This window comes from Neovison vison, chromosome X (genome assembly GCF_020171115.1).
Source record: "Neovison vison isolate M4711 chromosome X, ASM_NN_V1, whole genome shotgun sequence".
Lineage (NCBI taxonomy): Eukaryota > Metazoa > Chordata > Mammalia > Carnivora > Mustelidae > Neogale > Neogale vison.
In genome coordinates this window covers 20772122-20780946 of record NC_058105.1, presented here as the reverse complement: position 1 = coordinate 20780946, position 8825 = coordinate 20772122, and the positions used below count along the sequence as shown (strand labels likewise).

At 49.0% G+C, this 8825-nt stretch overlaps 1 pseudogene; it reads left to right on the top strand.

Annotated features, from left to right (window-relative positions):
* Positions 1–3761: 3761 nt before the first annotated feature.
* On the top strand, positions 3762–6822 carry LOC122896508 (annotated as a pseudogene).
* The last annotated feature ends 2003 nt before the right edge of the window (positions 6823–8825 follow it).

Genomic DNA, 8825 nt, shown 5'->3' with positions numbered 1-8825 from the left:
ATCAAACCATCACAGTGTACCCCTTTAAAAACACCATGTTGTAAAACGTAAATATATACCATTTTTATTTGCCAATGGTCCTGCAATAAAGATGGGGGAAATTAATTAGGCTGGCTCCCCTACCCCCAGATATTTTTATTTAAGTTTTCTGGGAGTAAGCCTGTGCTTTTTTTTTTTTTTTTTTAAATTTTTAAGTAAGCTTTTTCAGGTGATTTTTATGGGCTGCCAGGATTGAGAACCACTCACCCAAGCAGCTGAGAGGAGGAGCATAGGCTGTAGCCAGGGGCATTGATTCAATACTGTAGGGTTATGACCAAGATTGGGAATTCAGTTTGTGATCAGTGAACATATTTGGTCCATATGGCTTCAAATACTTCGTTTTGCCTCACACTCATTCAATCATCAAATATTTATGGAGGCATTATGTTGTACTGGGCACTGTGCTAGCTGGTAAGGATGCAGCAGAGAGTAAGACTGATGTGGCGCTGACAGTCTAGTGGTGTAGGTGACAGTAATTAAATAATGGCCAAGAGAGATGCAGGCGCACAACGGAGAGATTTAACGTGCACACGGGAGAGTAGGACAGTAAAATGGCAATGAATTACCTGCGATCTGAAGGACGAGTCGTCACTAATAGGTGAAAGGGGATGGGTTCTAGGCAGAGAGACTGGCAGTATGGAGCCAGGGTGGTCGCTGGGCAAGATAGAGTTTGAGAAGTAGAGAGGTAGCTATATAGATCACAGGTTTCCAGAAAGTTAAAATCCCCAAGGAACTTTAAAAAATATGCCCGTGCTTGGTTTCCAACCCTGAGGTTCAGTTTTACTGACCTGGGATAAGAGTGTGCACCCAACAGATCGTGGGGAGGAGGGGTCAAGGCTGAGCTCTTCTGCGAGTATGCAAAGGGTAGGTTTCTGTGCTGCGGGTTCAAATTCAGATCTGGGTGCTCTGGGTACCAAGACTGGTAACACAGGTAGAGGAGCTGGGATTTTTTTTCAGGATGGACACGCGTGCCTTTCATAGTGCCTGAACAGAAGGCCACTGCCCGCCTCCAGCCAATTAATTGCTTGGGAGCAGAGCCAATACACTGCTTCAAGAAACAGCTGTGGATCTGCTCAAGTGTTTGAGCAAGTATGCAGATGAACTTCCAGAATAATAGGTCTTGGAGTGTGAAAACATGATATTAGGCTGGACAATTGGAATATCTGATGTTTGAGTAGCTCGACCTTGGGGCTGGGGCTGGAGCTGAACCAGCATTCTAGCCGGAAGGAATGGCAGAGGCGAGGTACTGGCAGGAAGGTGGGATGCGCGTAGCACTCCCAGGGGACCGTGAGCCATCTAGTCTGGCTTATAGGGGCGTTCCAGGAGGAGTTTGAGACCCCACTGCCTGCTCTGGTCCTACTGGTCTTACTGCTCATTTGACAAGCCAATCCATAAACACATCACAGTGTCAGAAGGTGACACTGTTGGGGAGGTGGGGCACCGCCATCCACCAGTGACTAGAAAGAGTCCACTCTGTCAGACTTAGGCTCAAACTTGCAAATGTGTAGGCTCCCCTTGGAAGGGGTCCCTTAGGGGGCTGGCACCCATTGCAACCAGACTGTGTGTACTGCAACCCCGGGGCTTGTGGCCTCGTTTTGTGGGCCACGGACCCCTTAGCCGTCTGGTGATGCCTACTGGCGCCTTCTCAGAATAATGCTTTTAAATGCATAAAATGAAACATAATTATAATGGAAACCAATTATACTGAAATACAGCTACCAACACATTTTTTAAATGTGTAGTAAAGGTGACTAATTATTAGCACATGAAATAACAACAACTAGCAGTGGGGGGCCTGGCTGGCTCAGTCAGAAGAGCCCATCACTCTGGATCTCAAGGCTGTGAGTTCGAGCCTTATGTTGGGTGTAGAGATTGATTAAATACACACAACTTAAAGAGAGAGAGAGAGAAAGATCTGGGGTGCCTGGGTGGCTCAGTTGTTAAGCATCTGCCTTTGGCTCAGGTCATGATCCCAGGACCCTGGGATCAAGCAATGCATCCGGCTCCCTGCTTTGCAGGAAACCTGCTTCTTCCTCACCCACTCCCCCTGCTTGTGTTCCCTCTTGTTGTGTCTCTCTCTGTCAAATAAATAAATAAAATCTTTAAAAGAGAGAGAGAGAGAGAGAAAGAGAGAGATCTAGCAATAAGTCTTAGACCCATTTCAAAATAGTGATGAACATATTGATATTTGAAGAAGAGATCTACTTCCAAATGTGTGTGATTTCTGTTGGGGGCCGAGTTACATGCAGGTCCTCAGGTGTTCTGGTGAATTCTTGACTGCCTTCATGACTGAAGGAAGTGCTAAAATGTAGTCATTACGAGAGCAGATGTAAACAGGCAGTGTCCCCCAGCCAAGTTCATGAACCTTCTGAATTCTAGCCACAGACCCCTTAGAAGACTGGGGACTCGTGTTAAGGACCCACGTAGCCTTCCTGATGTCCGTGTGGGAATTGCCCTTTGCTTCAAATGCCCTCCCTGGAGCTCTCATTGCTGAGGGGCAGGGGTGGAACTGCCGTCCTGCCTTCTCTCCCTGACACTCAGAGCCTGTGTCACGTGGTTTTCTCTTGCAGCAGGTAGAGGACTTTCCATCTCCAGTAGGATTCCTCTTTCCACACGTGCCGACTGCATATCTGTTGAGCACAGGGTTCTGTGCTATACCTCTGCCACTGGAACAGGGGCCAGAGACAGTGTGCGTGTTATTAGTAATAACACCTACCACTCACTAAACCTTTTTATAGATCAGGTCCTGTGACAGTACCTGATCCAGTAAAGATTTACCGGGTGCCTGCTCTGTGTCAGGCACTGTTCTAGGGGCTGTGGGGCGGCAGTGAATGAGACAGCTGAACTCCCAGCTCTCACAAAGCTTACACTCTAGTGGGGAGGACAAATGGCTCTAGAGAGTAACCAGGTAAATGATGTAGCATGCCAGCTTGTGGAAGTGCTTTGGGGAAAAGCAAAGCAGAGAAGGGGAGAGGGAGTACCTCTCGGGAAAGGTGGGTGCCGTGTCAAATGCGGTCACCAGGGAAGGTCTCAGTGAGGAGCTGGGCATTTGAGACCAGACCCAAAGCAAGTGAGGGGTGAGCCTTCGCAGGCATTTGGAGGAAGAGCATTCTGGACAGAGCAAACAGCTTTGCCACGATCCAGGGACCAGAATGCAGAGAAGGCCTGTGAGGCGGAGGAGAGAAGTGAGCAAGGGAGTAGTAATTAGCAGATGAGGGCAGGAAAGTGGGAGGATCTGAACGGAGCCCCCGACCCCAGCTGCTAGGTGATAGTAGCTTTATTTCCATTTTCAAATGGGGCATCTGGCTCAGGAAATCTAAGTGCCTTGACTGGTGAGTGACAGTGGAAACTCAGAAGCCTCACACCGTCTCCTCCTCCTGTGGCCCCAGGCTCAGAGAAGCGTCAGCATGTTCTTGACTTCCTTGTGCCGCTTCCAGACTATTGTTCCTTTGTCATTTCCCAAGGACCATACATCCCTCTGTGTACCCTCCCCCCTTGCTGCCCACCAACTTTATCCACCAATGCCACTTTGTTGAGCCCCTGCTATGTGCCAGGCACTATATTAGAGGCTGAGAAGAAAATGACGAATAAGAGAAGTCAGCCCCTCCGGCTTGCTGCGGAGGAATGACTGTTGAGCTGTGCTGGGTTCAGGTCCCCGGCTCGCTGGTGACTCCTGTGTTCTGCTTCTCCCCACTGAAGTGCTGCCTGGTGAAGAGCAAGCCATGGCACTCCAGGTCACCAGGAACACAGAAGTTAATGCTGGAAATAAGGCGAAGATCAGCATGGGAGGCGCAAAGCGCGTGCCTCTGACCACGACTGCAGCCTCTAAGCCTGGGCTGCGGCCGAGAACCAACCTCGGCGACGTTGGTAACAAAGTCAGCGAACAACCACAGGCCAAACTGCCTCTGAAAAAGGAAGCAAAAACTTTGGTTCCTGGAAAAGTTATTGCTAAAAAAATACCTAAACCTCTGGAGAAGTCACCCAAGCCTGTGTCAGAACCTGAGCCCGTTAAAGAAGAAAAACTTTTGCCTGAGCCTATTTTGGTTGCTACTCCCTCTCCAAGACGAATGGAAACATCTGGAGGTGCCCCTGAAGAAGAATACCCATGTCAGGCATTCTGTGATGTAATTCTTGCAGTGAATGGTGTGGATGCCAAAGATGGAGCTGATCCAAACCTTTGTAGTGAATATGTGAAAGATATTTATGCTTATCTGAGACAACTCGAGGAAGAGCAAGCCATCAGACCAAAATACCTCCTGGGTCATGAAGTCACTGGAAACACGAGAGCTATCCTTGTTGACTGGCTAGTACAGGTTCAGATGAAGTTCAGGTTACTTCAGGAGACCATGTACATGACCGTTTTCATTATTGATCGGTTCACGCAGAATAATTGGGTGCCCAAGAAGATGCTACAGCTGGTTGGTGTCACTGCCATGTTTATTGCAAACAAATATGAAGAAATGTACCCTCCAGAAACTAGTGACTTTGCCTTTGTGACTGACAACACTTAAACCAAGTACCAAATCAGACAGATGGAAATGGAGATTCTAAGATCTTATTTTGGTCCGGGCCGCCCTCTACCCCTGCATTTCCTTCGGAGAGCATCTAAGATTGGAGAGGTTGATGTTGAGCAACATACTTTGGCCAAATACCTGATGGAACTAACTGTGCTGGACTACGATGTTGTGCGCTTTCCTGCTTCTCAGATTGCAGCAGGAGCTTTTTGCTTAGCACTGAAAATTCTCGATAATGGTGCATGGACACTAACTCTACAGCATTATCTATCATACACTGAAGAATCCCTTCTACGTGACTACTATATAGTAGTCTATAGTAGTCATGACTACTATATAGTCATGGCAAATCGTGGGCTTACAAAGCACATGACCGTCAAGAACAAGTACGCTACATTTAAGCACACGAAGATCAGCATCATGTGCCATCTGTACATACTATATGTTACCTTTACTGACTTTTAATAAAGTCTGTGGTCTTTTTTACTTAAAAAAAAAAAGAGATAGAAGTCAGCTCCTTGCTGTCGGGGAACTTTTTATTCTAGTGGATGGGGGAGAGGGGTACATAGGAACTAAAAATGAAAATATTCTTTAGTAATAAGAGCCACGCAGAGAGGAGAGAGTGACTACTTTATAGAAGCTAGGGGAAACGGCCTTCCTAAGGAGGTGACATTTAAATTGAGATCTGGGGGAGAACATTCCAGACAGAGGGAAGTACTGAGCAAAGGCAAAAGAGGGAAGGAGCTTGGCACGGTAGAGGAGCAGAAGGCAGGAGGACAGGGAGGGCTCGAGGCCGGGGCGGCCGCACAGGGGCCAGCCTGGGCAGGGCCTCATGAGTTAGGGGGGTCCAGCACCTGGGGGTCCAGCGGAGTGACTGAAGCAGGGGGAAGGACACAGGATGGTTCATATTTTCAGGTAGTGTTGACTTCTCTATAGGGAACACATAGGTGGGGAAAGTGGGGGATGGAGAGAGTTGTGAAAAATTTAGGATGTGTTTGAGATAAAGTCAAGCAGACAGGCTGATAGATGGGATGTAGGGCCTGGATTCAAAGACGACCTTGAGGTTTCCGAGCCCGGGTTAGAGCAGCTGTGTGAATGGTGATGCCAGTTTGCAGAACTGAGGAAGGCTTTGGGGAAGTGACTTTGGGGGAAGTGACTTTGGAGGAAGTATCAAGAGTGCCGTTTTGAACATGTTCGCCTGAGATCGTGGTGTCAAACAGGCGGTGGGATTCAGGAGCTAGTTGCAGTTCTGGAGAGCGGTCTAAGCTAGAGAGAGTCAGAAATGCAGGAACATCGCCGCTGTGCATATCCACCTGTGTAGAGCACGGTGCCTGCCTGCCACATCGCGGATGGTCTAGAACCTTTTGGCTGGCTGAGGGAATGAATGGGTAAAATGTGCTCTTAGAGCTCTGGAATCAGACTTCCGTTCAGATTTAGATCCTGCTTCTGCTACTTACTAGCTTGACCTTGAACATGTTATTAACCCTCGGGGAGCCCCAGCTTCCTCAGCTGTAGAATGGAGAGAGCAACGATACCTATTCCCTGTTTAAACATGCAGTGTTTAGCACAATCCTGGCGCGTGGTGAGCTCTCAGTGAGGTGGTGGCTGTTACCATATTCAGAGCATGACGTAGGCCCCAAGACGGCCAGACCTGAAGGGGCATTTCAGAAGGCAGTCCCGGAGGCTGGGTCCATGTAGCTGGCTTGTCGTGTGACAGGCAGTAAGCCTCACGGTTAGGTGTTGCCCTCTTGAGCCAAACTGTCCGGGTTCATAATCCTGGTTGAGCCACTTACTAGCTTACTTAAAACTCTGTGTGCCTTGGGGTTTTAAAAAATTATTAATATTTAATCTCTAGAATAGGAATAATAGTAGACCCACCTCACTGAGCTGTTGTGACGGATTAAGTGAGATAATCCATGGAAAATGTGGAGAACAGTGCCTGTTACCAAGGGTTCAATAGGAAGGAGCTATTATCACGCGGACACAGGAGGGAGGGAGCTGTACATAGGCTTCAGCTGTGTCCTTGACCTCCCTCCAGAGAAGCTCAGTATTCAGTATTAGATGCTGTCTTCCTATTTCTCCTCGGCTGCAGCCTTCCCATTTCTGGAGCTCTCTGAATAGCGTGTGAGCCTTTGCCAGGGTTGGTGTGGAAAAAGTCAACTCCTCCACTCGAGGACTGCAGACCCAAAGCCCCCTTTCACTCAGGGCGGTGCCGGTCACAGGCTACGGGCAACGGGAGTCCGGGTCCCTGAGCTGCCTGAAGTTGTGAAGGAGCAGAGAGAAATAACCAACTGAGACAGCCCCAGAGGACCCACAGGCTTCTTTTCTACTCAAATGCTCCCTTTGTTGCTAAGAAGCAAACCTACCCCATCCCCACTGGCACCAGCCTGCCCATTGTTTTCCTGAGAGACCATCCCCAGCCAAGAGCTAGGACTACCTCTGTCTTATAGAAATGGCAGCCTGGAGATTCTGTGGCAGTGGGAGTATCATGTAACCCAAATTCTCCACAGATAAAGACTCAAACAAAGCCCGAGGTCAGGTGTCCTGGGCAGACCCATAAAGGGCCCAAAGGAAGTCACGGAAAGCATTTGGCCCGGCTTTTCTCCCTGGGCGGGGCTACCAGTGATGATTACTGCTCGAGGCCCTGACATCTGAGAAATGGGCACAAGGCTAGTCTCATCTTAGCTCCATTTGAACAAAGTGGTGAGCCTTGTGGGCTTGTTCCAGAGGGGGGAAAGCATGAACAATCCCGGAAGATAGAGCAGAGATTTGATAAATAGCTGGTCTTTCAGGTAGATGGAGGTGGATGGGTCTGAGGTAGAAAGGGACAGAGAGGCCTGTTTGGTACTTTGCAGCTTTGAGCTCTAAACCTGGCCGGTGAACTGCATGTCTCTGACTTGCCCCCCTCCCCCTCCTATCTCCTCCCCTTGTCAGGTACCTCTCTGGGGCTTCTCATCACTTCAGTGCTTACCTCCACCTGTCTGAGAAAGAGGAAGGATTCCCCAGCTCTGTCTTCATTCACACATTTTTTTGTCTCTAGAACCTTCTCTCAGCATGTCTTCCGCTCAATCATTCCCCCTTTGCTTAAGGATAAAGTTCTAACTTCTCTGAGGTGTGGCACCACAAAGGAATTTTTAGAACTAGAAAGGTCTATCTAAATCCTTTCACCCTAGTATCTTGTCTTTACAAATAATGAAATCAGGGTTCAGAGACAAATTTCCTGCCCAAGGCCCCACAGCAAGTTGTTGGCAGGGCCAGACGTAGGAATGCAGCTCTCCTGACTCCCAAGCCAGTGTTCTTTGTACAATGGTATCCTGCTTCCACCAACCTCATTTGCCACAAAGCCAAACCTTAGTGACTTAAGATGACAGCACCCTTTTATTAGTCTCCTGGTTTCTGTGGGTCAGACATGGGAGAAGGGCTCAGCTGGACTGTTCAGGCTCAGGGTCCCTCAGAAGGCTGCGGCAGGAGAGTCACTGGAGCTGGAGGGGTAAGGGATGGGGACGATGGGGCTGGAGCAGCTGGAAACAGCCAGGCGTCTCTCTCTCCACGCAGTCTCAGAGTTGCGTCCTGTGATCTCGCCGCAGGAGTTAGTTTGGGCTTCCTCCCAGCATGGCTGCTGTCCAGTGACTCACAGAGAGGTTGGAGGTTTCAGGAGTGAGTGTTGCAGCAAACAAGGTAGAAACTGTAACCCCTTTTACAACCTAGCCTCCAAAGTCACTTAACCTCATTTCGGCCATAATCACAAGCCTACCCAGTTGTGAGGGGAAAGACCATAGCCCCTGTATCTCACTGGGGGCGGTGTCAGAGTCACATTGTAAGAAGAACCTGTGGAATGAGAGATCTTGTTGCAGCCATCTTGGAAAAAAACTACCTGCCACCCCAATCTTACTTCCCACTCTTCCCTCAGACAAACCTTCTGCTTCAGCCAGCTGGGCTTCTCCAGTCCCTTCAGAGAAGGCTTCTGCTCTCTTATTTTTTCCCTAAAGACTCCCTTGAGCATCATTTTCACCCATTCAAGGCTACAGACACTTGCGTGTTTAATAGGCTGAAGAGTTGTTCCATACTTGGTCGGGGCCCATCTGAACCGTGGCTAGGGGTTTCCACATCTGGGCCCTAAGCATTTGGATTCTGTTAGCCAGACTGCCCTCCTCATTCTTCAAGGGTCACAGACTGTCAGGTTCACATGGTTTCTGGACATAAAAGGCCAGACACAGTGCAGTGTCTCTTCCGAGGTGGGCACAGGCACGCACCAGATGCTGATCACAGGGC